We start from the raw sequence: 15,923 nt of genomic DNA, 5'->3' as shown, positions 1-15,923 counted from the left end.
CGACAATATCATTTTGTGTGACACAGTATGATATGCTATCAGGTTACGTTCCAGATTGCACACAATATACACAGACTGCATGTGCACCACTACTACACATACTGGGTTCCAAAGGGTGTAATACAATTGATTCAGTGACATTTCAGAGTGTATACTACACATGACAGGTCACATTGTGCACCATACGTCAAAAATGCTCACTTGGAAGGTCGTGGACCATACAATGTCATAATCAAACTGGGCCCCAGCTACTGCATGCATGCAGTCAGTCACATATCATTTCAGTGGAGGGCACATTAACATGTGCTTGTTGGTTTCTCGGTGACATTTTCACAACGGTCACAACTCACAACTCATGAAGTGCATTAGGCGTCTGCCTGGTGGAATCAAGATCATCTGGTTGAATAGCAAACCATTTTCACTCCCAGTGCTGAAGAGCAAGTTTTAAAGTAGGTCACACCGAGAGGAACCACGCCACATGCCTTTTAATTCAATTCAGACACTCCAAAAGAAGACTAAACAGCAGGTACAGCTGCTCTCCTCTTCTGTCTAAATGACTCACTGTCACGTTACAGCAAATAACGGCCACCGGGAATTTTGGACCTGGATTAGTATTAGCAAGGAGTCACTAGGATCAAATGACTCAGGAGCTCACTGTGGATTATTCTAGACAAGATGAAGAACCAAATTATTAAAAAGACTTGTTGTGTGAAAGCTACATTTTACTTTTGCTTTGCAGAGTTAGCCCCCATCAGTGCAGAGCTTGCATGTTTTCCACAAGGATTCCACCCGGATCCCAACAATGACCTTGTTAGTGTAGAAGGGCTCAAATGAGATGAACGCACTGTGGAGAAGGAACATTCTGGCAGTCCCACACCAGATTTGTCACTTGAGCAGACACAGCTCTCTTTTGGATCAATTGGAAAAGACAGTTGCTTTCCATACTCCATGTGGGATGCATATCTGAGTTTGCATCCTGGGAGCCCAGTGGGGGTCTACTGGGTAGAAGTTACTGCCCAATTAAAATGGACCTGGTTACATGAATCTACTTGTGATATGTGTGCATGTGGAGGAGTGTGTTCTGTCCATGCTTGATTCCTCACATGTACCAAAATAATGCTGGAATAGGTTAACTACTCGCTGTAAAACCAGATACTTTCAAGAACAATCAAAAGAAATAGATAATGAAATAAATACATTTTATGTTCCAAAACAACCATTTTTTTCCCATCAGTATATTACATTGTTTATTTCATTCATTCTTTTAATTCCTCAACCTGCTTATCCTAGTCATACCTTCATTTCCTGAACCGGCCTATCCTGGCAGTGCCAGGTGCAAAACAGGAACAAGCTGTGGAGCACGTTCATCATACACACACCCACAAATTTAAGGCCACTGATTAATCCAACACACAAGGAGTTGGTATATGGGAGATGCCAAGGACGGGCCAAAGAAGTGACGTTATCTACAGGAGTTGAAAGGAAGTTATTAAACGTTTACAGTTGGAATTGTGTGCCATCTGTGAAACAGTGGAAGGAAATGTTACACTGCCGAAAGATTTTACCCTAAGGGTGTGAAACAAGAGCATCATATAAGAAACATTCACAGACCCTACTTAATCCAATCCAGTGTGGCAGAGGGCTGCAGGCTATCATGGTAGAGTCAAATCTAAGGGAGCAACCAACCCAGTACAGTGTGCTAGTTTATTGTTGGGCCAACTCCTGTACACACCCACAAACTGCCCATTAGCTATCATCAGTTAACCTAATGCAAACAATTTTGGTGGTGTGGGAAAGACACAGAGGATACAATTCCCACCCAGACAACAGTCCAGGAGTGGGACTCAAACCCAGAACCCTGGATCCATAAAGCGGCAGCAGTGAAGTAACATAATGAGATTGGACAATTAATTGATTTCTAGAGGACATTGAAGAAGATTCAATGTGCCCTCCCTTACAGCGACATTAAACCAATATCAGGTCAGCACAAGAGAGACCACAGCACTTCAAGCAGCAGTGTTTGCTGGTGTTATTGCCAGTGTCTTTTGTCATAAGGAGATCTTTAATAAAGCTCACTGCTACAGTTTCACTATTACTGGTTGCTCAGAAATCAGAGCCGAAAAGATCATGTGGCACATAAGAATCTTAATGGTCTTGCACATGTAACTATATTCTAACAAAACAAAATGGAGAGATGAAGCTAGTCCTTGCTGAGATGCCACTCATTCATTGGCATGAGCAACTGAACCTGAGTCTGTTCAGTACAAATTGCTCATAATTTATAAACTGTGATTTAGAGATTGAATGCAGTGTTTATGATTTTGCAGGTGTCTTTGCTCACAGTGACACTGTTTATACTTTTAAAAATATACACCATAGTTATAGAAGGGAAATCAAGATTTCCAAATTTCTTTATATTTATTTATTAATAAGAGTATAAAGCCACCTCCAGTAGATAACTAAACAGAACTATAAAAGGTAGAGGGATATGAATGGCACTATTATAGATAGATAGATAGATAGATAGATAGATAGATAGATAGATAGATAGATAGATAGATAGATAGATAGATAGAGGCACTATAAAAGACTGAAATATGGATAGATATAAAAGACACTAAATAAGATTGGTAGCTATGAAAGGCACTATATAATATCTGAATCCCAAATAAATGGCCTTACATAATTAACATCAAGATACTTGTTTGGCTCTGAACGTCTAAGCGCCATCTGCGCAGGTTGTCTGGAGCAGGACTCTGAATCGTGTGAACAGCTGGCCTTTTCTCTCAGCAGCGCTCCTCTTCTTCCTGGCAGGCCAACTCTCTTCACAAGAACTGCGCCAAATGGTGCGGGGGATGTGTGAACAGACGCCACCTGACGTAAGCCGTCCTGAACCTCAGCCAGCAGTGTTCCCATCATCCTCCAGGTTCTTTTCGGATCAACACAACAAAAGCCGTCTCATGGTATGGCATCGGTAATCACATCTTAAACTGATGCATCTTCTAAAGTGTATCAAAGGCCCAGTGACCAAACTTTAAAAAGGTTCTGTAAATGCACGCAATGTCTAAGGTAACACGATGTAACAATCTAAAATACCAATCCGCCCTCATCCTATCCAAGACTGGTTCCTGCCTCGCAGGTGCATTATGCACAATATGAAAGATGCTACACAATGTAATGGGGAAAAACACTTTGTACCCACTATGAAAGGAGCTATAATAAAATAATAGAAGAAGAATGGCCAAATGAAGACTGATGTAAAAGGCATTTTCCCCACTGCAGACAGTATGAAAGGCACTATACAGCTGAAAATAGTAGGGGTAGGGGATACATAAGAAATGGATGTCCAGGAACCTAAAGCACGTTGTACAGGATGGATATTAAGAATGCCAGAATAACATGAAATGTCTACTACACAAGAGATGCACAAATGTTAAGATGGACACAAAATTAATCCTTATACTGTACAGTACATTGAAAGCCTAAGATCAGGAAAGTGAAACTCAGTTGTTTAACAGAGAAAGATGTGACCAGGGGACAAAGAACAGTGAGAGTGAGAGGTAACATGTGTATCTAGCCTTGGATGTTTCATCGTGCCATTCGTGGCCATATAAGTCAGGGATAGTTCCCAGTACCAAAGTGAAGGGTTGGCATCAGCAGACCTCACTCAGTCATTTCAGCTGTCAAAATCCTAGCAAAAAATAAATAGCGTATGGTGTTTTTGTCCACCCTGTAAGTCATAGATGGCTCAGGATACTCCAGTCTTGTGCCAGACTGGATTAGCTGTATTTGATTATGTTGTTGGCATTCAGAAGTGGAAGTGACCACCTTTACTCTCATGCAGATTTGGAAATGCATCGGTGATTGGACACAGGTGTGGGAACACCTGTCTGATTCAATAGAGGCCTACCCTGTCAAGTGAAAAGGGGAAAAAGGCAGACCGATTAGAGAGCTACTCCATCCTTACACTGGGTGGCCCAATGAGCTAGGCTTGGAAAGTACTAAGATAGGAGTTCAAATTTTACTTCTGCTATGTTCTGCACCTGCATTCAACTTATACAAACACATCTCCCTCTAAATCAGTTGATTTATGTGCAAATGAAGACAAATGAATGGCTGAATGTGACACGCACAAGTCCCTGCTATCTCCTGCTGACTATGTGGTGGAAAAAGTGCTTAAGTACAGTTAGCCTATCAAATTAGGGACAGTAGGGACCAGGGAATAGTCTGGAGTTAATTCTGGACCGGCCACTAGTCTGTGATGATAGGGCACAACACAGAGGCACAGGGAGAACGAGCAGGCTCCATACAAAGTGTGTCTCTAGAGCCGAGAGGCAGCAGTGCTAACCATTTCTGGAGAATGACATTTAAAAAAGGCACTTTTTAAAAAGAATTTACCATGTGAACCTATATAAAAAACACCTGCAATGGCTTTTAATGTGAAATAAACAATAGTTAATGGTTATTGTTCAACATAAAAGGCAATTTAAAAATGAAATAAATCAAAATTGAAAAAAGATTCTCCATGTATTTTATTAAAAACTGTAAAAGGTGCTGTGGAACAATGTTTATAATCTACATTCAATAATAGGAAAATCTGTTACTCCAAGTGACTAACTTAAGCATTCTGGTTTAACACTGGGCTAATCACTCTGCCCAACGTTGAATTTACTTAAGGAGGTACAAGTCTTGGTTAAAACAAATTGTACATTCCTATTTCTGTAAAGTACAGCCCATTGTGATGGCATCAGCATTTAAGAACAGAAAAGATTTACTGCTGCTGAGCTTACACAAGGCAAAAATTCCAACTCTTAGTCAAGGTTGAAATGAGCCGTGTACTACCACCTTGTGGAATACTAGGGTACTGCACTTGAAAATCATTGCTTGATCTAGAAAACACTGTTCAGCATAACCCGCTATCTAAATTAAAAAGCCACGAGCGTTGGGTAGTTAATGTTTGCTAAGAGTGTAAGTTCTGATCATTTCAGCAAACAAAGTTCTATCAAGTAATATTTACTTTAATGCTGTCATTTGGACTTAATGAGAAGAGCACTGCTGTCAGCACTTCAAATGTGCAAACAATTAGAGTTAAACAGTCACCCGTCCCTGTGGTTCCTGAATGGAAAGGACCAGTGATTCAGATTTCTGGTGTGATTAATCCTGCACCAGCCTGGATTAAGATAAAGACAGAGAGGGAGATAAAGAGATATAAAAAGTGCTATCATTGATAGATAGATAGATAGATAGATAGATAGATAGATAGATAGATAGATAGATAGATAGATAGATAGATAGATAGATAGATAGATAGATGAAAGGAATTAAATAGATAGATAGACAAATACATACAGATGGCATTGTGATAGTCAAAGGTAATGAAAGCCACTAATATATTACAGAGGCTATGATAACATTATCACAGTAGCTGTTTCTAACATTCAATGAACAGATGACATCCTAGAGTCCTAAAATGAAATCTTGTTCAGTTTCATTCAATAGCACTGAACAGCCTAATAGACAAACAATCACATGTACAGTCAATATGTTTATTAATAATAATAGAAACAAAGGATTATCAAAATTAATAAAAAAACAGACTAAACTATAATAAAATATAAGTAGCTGACCATTCTTTATGAATACTCACGCAATTGATCCCCAGTCTAACATTCACATATACCTGTCATTCCCAGTTTTATGTGCTCAACTCTTCCCTCTTCTGGTCAAAGATAAAGCAGCCATTCCCAGTCTGATGTGCTCTGCCCGCCTAGTCTCTTTAATGTTCGTTTTAGTGGAGCCGGGAGGGATGCCTGGCCCTTGTTCTTTGGCCTACCAAGAGGCCGAGATTTGCCATCTTCATTCCTGTGCTCAGGTTTGTCTTGTATGCTGCCTTGTAAGTTTTTTTTTCATCCATGTAAATCTAAAACACATTTGAACAGTAATGTGTCTAACAACTGAAAGCGATGCTAATGAGAGAGCTAATGATAATAATAATAAAAGGCAAGCTTCAGTTACTCCCTAATGTCGCACACTAGCGCTCAAAATGGAAATGTCAATGAGACGAACAATCCCAAGGCTGTCCTATTTTAAACTAACCCACATTCTCATTCAGGCTTGGCGACACCACACGGTGTGAAGCCATAACACTGTACTAAGTGTGGCACTGAGGCTTCTCTGGAGCCATGAGAGAGCTCTCAGAAAGCATCCACAGGGAGAGCTGCACACAAAGGCTGTGTGACAAGCAGAGGGAGTGAACACATGCTACTAAGGCTGGCAGGGACACAAACGCACCACAGCTGTCACTTTATATAGTGCCCTTCTATAGTAAGATGCTTCACATTACAGTTACTTGTGTAGCATTTTCACAAGAAGGTTACATGATTCACTTAGGGTCACTCAGGAACAGGCACTGAACCAACAGCAAGTGACTTAAAGGCTCGCACATAGTCTGGAGCAGGGGTGAGCAACATCAGTCCTGCAAGGCCGCAGTGGCTGCAGGTTTTTGATTCAACCCAGTTTCTTAATAAGAAGTCAATTATGGCTGATAAAGTACTTATTGCTTAAATACTTCATTTTAGTTGCCTCACTTGTTAAGGTTCTCCACCCTTAACTGCTTATTTTCATCTTAAACAACTGCATTCGCTGTTTTAATTGCTCCTTATCAGTAATAAGATGTAAATGACAATAGAACCAGCAGTTCTCCATCTAGCTTGTTTCCATTTCCATTTGAATTAATTTAATTTTTGTGTTTCTGCTGTTGTACGCATCTAAATTACCCTTTGGGGTTAAATATTTATCAAATTGAATCTAATGAAATATTTCGAAGGAAACTGAAGGGAAAAAAGTGAAGGACTGAGAATTATTCATTCATTTTAGGCTTCAAATCATATGGATGATATCCTTGGAAAGGAAAAAAAATATGATCATATAAGAATGACTTGACATGGCAACATTAAAACACTAACAAGTCATGAAATTAATTAATGTCCGTTATTGGCAAGGGTTGGCTTCTAATTAAGCAAACAGGTTGGAACAAAACCCTGAAACACTGCTCACTCAAGGTCTGGGAGCTAACATCAGATCTGCAGGGCGGTGCTGTTGAGCCCATCACTCTGCATTATGCTCATTAAGCACGCTGAAACATATATAGAGCAATAGCCATAAAAATACTCTAAAACACCAACAGCTTGGGCCCACTTGCCAAGTCACAAGACATATTCAAGTCAAAATACTTCCTTGCTCCATGCAGGTATCACAGAAGCAGATCAGTACAAATTGAATCCATGAGGATTTATGCTCAACACCCAATAATCGTCCTCAATGGAACTGCCCATTACAAGGATATTTGTGGAAAGAACTGCATTAGAGTTCACATTTTAAGCATTTTAACAATGAGTGGATTACAAATGGTGATTTGTGTCAACCGCAAAGTTAAAACTAGGTTAGCAATGCATAAGGGAGGGATCTGTACATAAACAGAACAGAGGGTGCAAATCTTAATTTGGAGTTGTGATGCAACTGAGGCAACCACTGAGAAGGGCAGTATGGGACATATCTCTTACGGCCAGGATTACATTTTCTATATGCAATTTGCATGTTCTCCCTGTATCTGTGTAGGTTGTTCACCTGACACTCCTCTTCCCACCCACATTCCTAAGTAGGAAAGGTAATTTAGTTGTTGACTACAGTATGGTGTGTGTGTGCGTGTAGGGTAAGGGGTGGGTCGGTGGGGGTGGTAGTGTTTCTACAATAAACTGGCATTCTTACCAGGATGGATTCCTACCTTGAAATCAGTGATGCTCAGATAGGCCCACCACAAATGTGAAGTACAATTCATAGGTACCAAAAAAAACTGATGATTGAATATATTCTCTCTCTGTTTGTATGGATGTACTTCTATTTTTTTCCCACATTTCCAAAATAGGCTTGCCAGGTGAACTGCTGACCAGACTCTGCAGTGGACTACCATCCAGTCTAGAACTGTTCCCTCTGCCCCAGTGACCCTGAGTTGGATCAAGTAGGTTTCAGAATGTGCAGTTATGTTCACACAAAAAGCATTTAAAGATAAGCTTAATGTTATGTGAATATAAAATAATAAAAGTAAACACATTAAAACTGTAGTGTCACTCTCAATACAATGTGGCCACAAAAATGAAGTTTCTGGTTGACCAGGATATTTTTCTGACGTTAAAGAAAAGAGTTATGACACAACTCGGACAATTCAGGTAGCATTGCTTTCTCTGAATTGTTCAACTTGGAGTTTCCTATTTGTGGATGTTCACATGACATTCTCGACTGCGAAACTCCGATTACCCATCTGTCTGACAGCACATGAATACAGCCTTAGTGCCTGCCAAGTACCAGCATATGTTTACATGTACCTAGTAGATATGTTGTTCCAAAAGCAACTTATTCATCACAATGGTTCAACAAGACAGAGAAATGCATGTCGTCAGGGTTACGTGTCTGCTAGCTAGCATTATATCTGTTGATTTGCAAGAGGGGCGAGTTGCACCATTATGGTTAAAATTTGCTTTTGGATCAACATGTACGCAAAATGCACTCCTGCTCATTCTGTCATTGTGATGAACAATGACTTTTCCATGATCTGTCAGGACTCTTCAGTCTGTGAGACACATCCATTTCTCTTCTCACCGTAGAGATCCATTCCAATGTCGACTTTAACCAGCATCCATATGTGGACATCTGTTAATCACACACATGTTCTTCACAAAAATCCTGCCCAGCATGAAAAGGTCCAGCCCTGGCCTCCTAATTGAGGAACTACTATCTATCACAATCAGAATGGCCAACCCAGCCTTGACTGAAGGCCCACCACTTTTTCCTGTGTTCCCTCTATAAAAAATTGACTTTGTAACACCTGCAAAATAGAATCATGGGATTACCAGATTCTGAACTTCAACCTCTGTATTTACTGTGATGTGATTTAATGCATTTGTGATTTATTTTTGTAATCAAGTATTTAGTTTAACTTGTGTTTTTTTTCTTTCCGTTCCCAGTTTACCTTTCTATTTCTTCATATGGAATGCTGAATTCACTTTAAAAAAAGGCAATTGCTGAATAAATAATTGTGGATATAATGTTTTTAAAGAGAGAGGGGATTGTTGGTACAATGGTTATCATGACTGGGTCATGAATCCAGCATCTATGGTTTGAATCACACACTGACCATCTGGAGTTGGCCCATTTTCCCTTCTTCCTCCAGGTACATTTACATTTACATTTACATTTACATCATTTAGCAGACGCTCTTATCCAGAGCGACTTACAACAGTGCTTAGTAGTCTACGACTGTTCTTCAGTCTTTAAGGCTAGGATTAAATCTACTGTCATTAAACAAGTTACCGCTGACCAAGTTGTATACAAAACCCTGCTAGAAGAAAATAGTAAGTTAGTACAAATTTTTTTTTTTTTGAAAAAAAAAGGGTAGAAAAAAAAGTATGGGGACTTTAGTCCAAGTGCTGTTGAAAGAAGTGTGTCTTCAGGCGACGTTTGAAGACAGTGAGGGTCTCCGCTGTTCGTACAGCAAGAGGAAGTTCGTTCCACCACTGAGGAGCCAACACTGCAAAGAGTCTTGATGCATGTCGTCCTCTTCTTTTAAGTAAGGGTGGTTCGAGACGTGCAGTGCTTGATGTTCTGAGACAGCGAGAAGTGACACGCTGCTTGACCAGTGCTGATATGTAAGGTGGTGCAGCTCCAGATTTGGCCTTAAAGGCAAGTGTTAGGGTTTTGAACCTGATGCGGGCAGCCACAGGGAGCCAGTGCAGGTTCCGCAGCAGAGGTGTAGTGTGCGAGAATTTGGAAATATCAAAAACGAGTCTTGCAGCTGCATTCTGGATCAGTTGAAGTGGTCGTGTTGCCTGTAGTGAAAGTCCAGACAGCAGAGAGTTGCAGTAGTCCAGCTTAGAGATGACCAAGGTCTGGACGAGAAGCTGAGTAGCCTCTGTAGTGAGAAAGGGGCGGATTCTCCTAATGTTGTAAAGGAGATATCTGCAGGACCTGGAGAGGTTGCTGATGTGTGGAGAGAAAGACAATTCTTCGTCTAGAGTGACACCAAGACTTCTTGCCGTTTTTGAGGGGACGATAACCGAGTTGTCAAGAGAGATTGCAAGGTCAAGATTCGGAGATGAGTTGCCTCTGATATACAAGAGTTCAGTCTTGCTGGGATTCAACTTGAGGTGGTGGGAAGTCATCCAAGAGGAGATATCAGCAAGGCAGTTTGAGATGCGGGTTGAGACCTGCTGGTCATCGGGTGGAAAGGAGAGAATGAGTTGACTGTCATCCGCATAGCAGTGGTAAGAGAATCCATGTCCAGCTATTACCTTCCCAAGAGAACCTGTGTATAAGGAGAAGAGAAGGGGTCCTAGGACAGAGCCCTGAGGAACACCAGTGGTCAGTCTTCGTGGAGCTGACTGGGAGCCTTGCCAGGCAACCTGGAATGTCCGGTCAGCAAGGTAAGAAGCAAACCATTGCCAGACAATGCTTGAGATCCCAAGACTAGTGAGAGTTTCCAGAAGTATCTGATGGTTGACCGTGTCAAAGGCTGCAGATAGGTCCAGAAGTATGAGGACTGAGGACAGGTTGGTAGATCTGGCTGTGTGAAGGGTTTCAGAGACAGCAAGAAGTGCAGTCTCGGTAGAATGAGCTGCTTTGAATCCAGACTGGTGAGGGTCAAGAAGGGCGTTATTAGATAAAAACAAGTTAAGTTGGTTATACACTGCTCGTTCCAGTACTTTAGAAAGAAAAGAGAGCAGGGATACTGGTCTGTAGTGGTTAATATCTGAGCAGTCCAGAGTAGGTTTCTTAAGAATTGGTGTGACAACAGCAGACTTAAAGGCAGTGGGAACATGGCCAGTCGTTAGGGAGCCATTAACTATGTGTGTGATGTGTGGGAGAAGATCCTGAGAGATGAGCTGAAATGTACCTGAGGGGATAGGGTCGAGTGAACATGTTGTGGGGTTGCTGGCCGTCAGGATCTGAGACACTTCCTCGTGAGAAAGTGGAGTGAAGTGATGAAGCTGGGTCGCACAGGTCGGTTGAGAGTGGGTGGGCAACATGTCAGTCTGAGGGAAGGAACTACAGATAGTAGCAACCTTATCGTCAAAGAATGTAGCAAAGTCCTCTGGTGAGAGAGCTGGGGAGACAGAAGGAGATGGTGATTTAAGCAGTGAAGAAAAAGTGGCAAAAAGTTTGCGAGGGTTAGATAAGGATTTATCAAACTTGGTTCTGTAGAAGGAAGATTTGGCAGAAGTTAGGTCAGTAGCAAACTTTGATAAGAGAGATTGAAAAGAAAGGAGGTCATTGTTATGATGCGTTTTCCTCCATCTTCTTTCTGCTGCTCTTAGTTGTCTGCGGTTGTTTCGTAGTGTCTCCGACAGCCATGGGGTCGGAGAAGTACGTTTTGGCCTGGAAGACAGAGGGCAGAGTTGATTAAAGGAGTTGTGGAGAGAGGAGAGAAGACTGTTGGTAGCAGACTCCACAGTTGCTGTGCATGGTTCAGCACAGTTAGGGGGAGATAAGGATGATAGGATAGCTGAGGAGAGAGAAGATAGAGAAAGAGAATTGAGATTTCTGCGGGTAGTCATGGGGGTAGAAGGTGGTTGAGAAGAGCAAGTCAGAAGAGGAAATCTGAAGGACAGAAGATGGTGGTCAGAGACATGTAGAGGAGTAGACAATATATTGAACATAGGAAGTGATCTGAATGATACCAGGTCAAGAGTGTTGCCAGCTTTGTGGGTTGGAGGAGAGTCACCAAGAGATAGACCAAAGGACGACAGAAGCATCACAAGTCCACTGCTGTGTATTCCGTCTCTTGGAAGGTTGAAATCACTGAGGAGCAAGAGAGGAGACTCAGTACTCCAGTATTCCTTCCACATTCCCAAAGACATTCATGTTAGGTTACTAGGTGATTCTAAATTGGCCCTGTGTGAATGTGGGCATTAGAATCAGAGGCCAAGAGATGCTCAAGTGCCTGATGCTACTGGGATAGGGTCTGGCCTGCTTTGTCCCTGAACTGGATTAAGCAGGTTTGAAAATGTTACACAACGTATTTGTGAATTCTGACACAAACTCAATCTTCTACACAAGAGACAATGGAGGATCAGTCCCTGTATAATATATATATATATATATATATATAGTTAGGTCCATAAATATTTGGACAGAGACAACTTTTTTTTCTAATTTTGGTTGTGTACATTACCATAATGAATTTTAAATGAAACAACTCAGATGCAGTTGAAGTGCAGACTTTCAGCTTTAATTCAGTGGGGTGAACAAAACGATTGCATAGAAATATGAGGCAACTAAAGCATTTTTTAACACAATCCCTTCATTTCAGGGGCTCAAAAGTAATTGGACAATTGACTCAAAGGCTATTTCATGGGCAGGTGTGGGCAAGTCCGTTGTTATGTCATTATCAATTAAGCAGATAAAAGGCCTGGAGTTGATTTGATGTGTGGTGCTTGCATGTGGAAGATTTTGCTGTGAACAGACAACATGCGGTCAAAGGAGCTCTCCATGCAGGTGAAAGAAGCCATCCTTAAGCTGCGAAAACAGAAAAAAACCATCCGAGAAATTGCTACAATATTACGAGTGGCAAAATCTACAGTTTGGTACATCCTGAGAAAGAAAGCAAGCACTGGTGAACTCAGCAACGCAAAAAGACCTGGACCTCCACGGAAGACAACAGTGGTGGATGATTACAGAATCATTTCCATGTTGAAGAGAAACCCCTTCACAATAGCCAACCAAGTGAACAACACTCTCCAGAGGGTAGGCGTATCGATATCCAAGTTTACCATAAAGAGAAGACTGCATGAAAGTAAATACAGAGGGTGCACTGCAAGGTGCAAGCCACTCATAAGTCTCAAGAATAGAAAGGCTAGATTGGACTTTGCTAAAGAACATCTAAAAAAGCCAGCACAGTTCTGGAAAAACATTCTTTGGACAGATGAAACCAAGATCAACCTCTACCAGAATGATGGCAAGAAAAAAGTATGGAGAAGGCGTGGAACAGCTCATTATCCAAAGCATACCACATCATCTGTAAAACACTGTGGAGGCAGTGTGATGGCTTGGACATGCATGGCTGCCAGTGGCACTGGGACAATAGTTTTTATTGATGATGTGACACAGGACAGAAGCAGCCAAATGAATTCTGAGGTGTTCAGAGACATACTGTCTGCTCAAATCCAGCTAAATGCAGTCAAATCGATTGGGTGGCGTTTCATGATACAGATGGACAATGACACAAAACATACAGCCAAAGCAACCCAGGAGTTTATTAAAGCAAAGAAGTGGAAAATTCTTGAATGGCCAAGTCAGTCACCTGATCTTAGCCCAATTGAGCATGCATTTCACTTGTTGAAGACTAAACTTCAGACAGAAAGGCCCACAAACAAACAGCAACTGAAAGCCGCTGCAGTAAAGGCCTGGCAGAGCATTAAAAAGGAGGAAACCCAGCATCTGGTGATGGCCATGAGTTCAAGACTTCAGGCTGTCATTGCCAGCAAAGGGTTTTCAACCAAGTATTAGAAATGAACATTTGATTTCCAATTATTTAACTTGTCCAATTACTTTTGAGCCCCTAAAATGAAGGGATTGTGTTAAAAAAATGCTTTAGCTGCCTCACATTTTTATGCAATCGTTGTGTTCACCCCACTGAATTAAAGCTGAAAGTCTGCACTTCAACTGCATCTGAGTTGTTTCATTTAAAATTCATTGTGGTAATGTACAGAACCAAAATTAGAAAAACGTTGTCTCTGTCCAAATATTTATGGACCTAATTGTATCTGTATGTGTGTATGGAAGGCGATTAAAATGGCTAACAAGTCTCCCCTCTCCTGAATTAGCTATGCTTTCATATAGAGGATGTAGTTCAGCTACATGTGCTGGCTATGTCTTTGGACAACAGTACTAAACTACAGGTCTGGTTTAACAACCTTGTTACCAGTAACAAGAATCTACCCCATGTAATGAATCAGCCAAAAAGACGCATGTGGTCACATGGAAGAAAACACTTAGGGATAATAAGAAAATTCCTTCAGCCCTCACAAAACAGATCCTTGCCAGCCAAGAACATCTAAACACAGAGATAGACATAAACATTCTGATAAACATACTGATTGAATTCACTTTCAATTTCCATTATGGGGGCTTGAGTCTTTCCAAACAGTGATGGGTACAACCTTGCACGGGGCACATTCACACGGGGACAAGTTAGAATAGTCAGACAACCTTACCTGAATGTCTACAGTACCTGGGGAAGCACCACAAAGAAATGGGAAGAACATTCAAACTCCACACACATGATGGCCAAGCCAGGAGCCGAAGCTCTGAAACTACACTACCATGCCACCCTCCTTCCTTAGTGTCAGAGTCCTGTTTTACAAGTAGAAACTGAACCAGGCCCAGGTCCCCCTGGAAATCCATCCATCCATCCATTATCCAGCCCGCTATATCCTAACTACAGGGTCACGGGGGTCTGCTGGAGCCAATCCCAGCCAGCACAGGGCGCAAGGCAGGAAACAAACCCCGGGCAGGGCACCAGCACACACACACACAAGCGCACACTAGGGACAATTTAGGATCGCCAATGCGCCTAACCTGCATGTCTTTGGACTGTGGGAGGAAACCCACACAGACACGGGGAGAACATGCAAACTCCACGCAGGGAGGACCCGGGAAGGGAACCCGGGTCTCCTAACTGCGAGGCACCAGCGCTACCCACTGTGCCACCATGCCGCCCTCCCCCTGGAAATATTAAAGAAAATTTAGTCAAAGTCAAATCAAAATTTAAAAAGCAAACACTACTCTGTGAGCCAGCAGCACACAAGGAAGCTGACTGTCAGCATTTGGAGAAATAATTAATAAGCTGCATACACAATACGATATGACCAAACAGCACAGTCCACAAACTGCAACGCTTCCTTAGCCTTCTCCCTGCCTCCCTAAACAACAGTGCTGCAAACATGGCCTTCCTTCCTACACCAGCCATTGGCTGCAAGAGACATCCATCAGGCTCAGCAGCTAATGGAGATGCAGAGTGTCTCTGCCGAGTGAGCGGGTACCTCAAACACAGGCATCTGTGCTCTGAGTGGTCCTTCTTGCTGTGTGAAGTGAGCTGGTCGGCTAGGAAACAAGCGCAAGACCACCCAACCCCCCCTCCCCGCACCCTCTGTCTCTATAGCTCTCTCTCTCTCTCTCCCTCTCCCCTCATTCTCTCTGCCTCACATTTCCATGCTATCCTCTTTGACTATCAGAAAGAATTGTGCATTTTTCTGCCTTTTCGTTCCTGCTACATCCGCATCCTGCCCTGGTGACCCTGCATCATTTCAGGCAGCTCCAGTGCCCAAGGAAGGTAGAAGGAGGAGGAGGAGGAGGAGGATGGAGCTGTGAAGAGGGAGGGGGCCAGCTGAACAGCACAGGGAAGTGGAGATGACATGGTGAGTGCATTATTTTTAATTTATTTATTTATTTTTTGCCTTGCACATCTGTGCTGTTTGCTGGCTTGGAGTGTTAAACGTGGTCTTTATCCTACCGAGAGGGGAGCCAATGGGGTTGTAAATCGCAGCATTGCTGGGAGGGGGACAGCAGCAAGCCATTGTGCTAGAGTGCCGTTTCACAAAACGTAGGAAAGAGGCATCACCCATCCCTATTGCAGGGACCGTGCCAGAGGATTTTACTACGCATCACCCGGCACTGCTGCTCAGCTTCTCAGCTTAGCATTTCTTTTCCCCAAGAGGTTCACCTTGTGCTCTGACCCCCTGCACCATTCATTGTTAAAGCACAGTGATGGATGCAGGCTCAGTTTGGACAGAGGGATGGGAGGGAGGAGCACTCCAAAGAGCGCTTCGCAAGAAAACGTAGACAATCTGATCTTGTTCCTGAGCTGTCAAAAC

General features: G+C 42.3%; 2 protein-coding genes across 2 annotated transcripts in view; one reads left to right on the top strand and one right to left on the bottom strand.

The window, feature by feature from the left end:
- rsph14 (radial spoke head 14 homolog) overlaps window positions 1–15,923 on the bottom strand; it is a 140,217-nt gene that overhangs the window by 15,049 nt on the left and 109,245 nt on the right. The gene's annotated exons all lie outside the window — the stretch shown is intronic.
- Window positions 15,108–15,923, top strand: part of gnaz (guanine nucleotide binding protein (G protein), alpha z polypeptide) — a 79,406-nt gene continuing 78,590 nt past the window's right edge. Inside the window, exon 1 of the mRNA XM_028824535.2 lies at window positions 15,108–15,467. The gene's annotated coding sequence lies outside the window, so the exon portion shown is untranslated. The remainder of the gene's footprint in view (window positions 15,468–15,923) is intronic.

This window comes from Erpetoichthys calabaricus, chromosome 18 (assembly GCF_900747795.2).
Source record: "Erpetoichthys calabaricus chromosome 18, fErpCal1.3, whole genome shotgun sequence".
NCBI classification, from domain to species: domain Eukaryota; kingdom Metazoa; phylum Chordata; class Cladistia; order Polypteriformes; family Polypteridae; genus Erpetoichthys; species Erpetoichthys calabaricus.
Note: the sequence above shows the minus strand (reverse complement) of the source record. Positions and strands in the feature narration are given on the sequence as shown.